General features: G+C 50.2%; 1 non-coding gene across 1 annotated transcript; it reads left to right on the top strand.

The window, feature by feature from the left end:
- Positions 1-131: 131 nt before the first annotated feature.
- On the top strand, positions 132-204 carry trnaq-uug (transfer RNA glutamine (anticodon UUG)). The gene has a single exon. It is a non-coding gene; the product is annotated as a tRNA-Gln (tRNA).
- The last annotated feature ends 7 nt before the right edge of the window (positions 205-211 follow it).

Below are 211 nucleotides of genomic sequence, written 5' to 3' on the forward strand. Positions count from 1 at the left end.
TGTCTGTGAATACCTCTGGCTCCACCAGTAAAAGTCCCAGTGGCCCAATGGGTTATGGCATTAGTCTCTGTGTTCAAATCCCACCTGGGTTGTTTTTTGTTTTGTTTGCCTGTGGGTGTCTCAACAAAGAAGGCCTAGTGGCCTAACGGATAAGGCATCAGCCTTTGGAGCTGGGGATTGTGGGTTCGAGTCCCACCTGGGTCATCGTTGA

Source organism: Sinocyclocheilus rhinocerous, unplaced genomic scaffold (assembly GCF_001515625.1).
Source record: "Sinocyclocheilus rhinocerous isolate Xijiao unplaced genomic scaffold, SAMN03320098_v1.1 C34047139, whole genome shotgun sequence".
Taxonomy (NCBI): Eukaryota; Metazoa; Chordata; class Actinopteri; order Cypriniformes; family Cyprinidae; genus Sinocyclocheilus; species Sinocyclocheilus rhinocerous.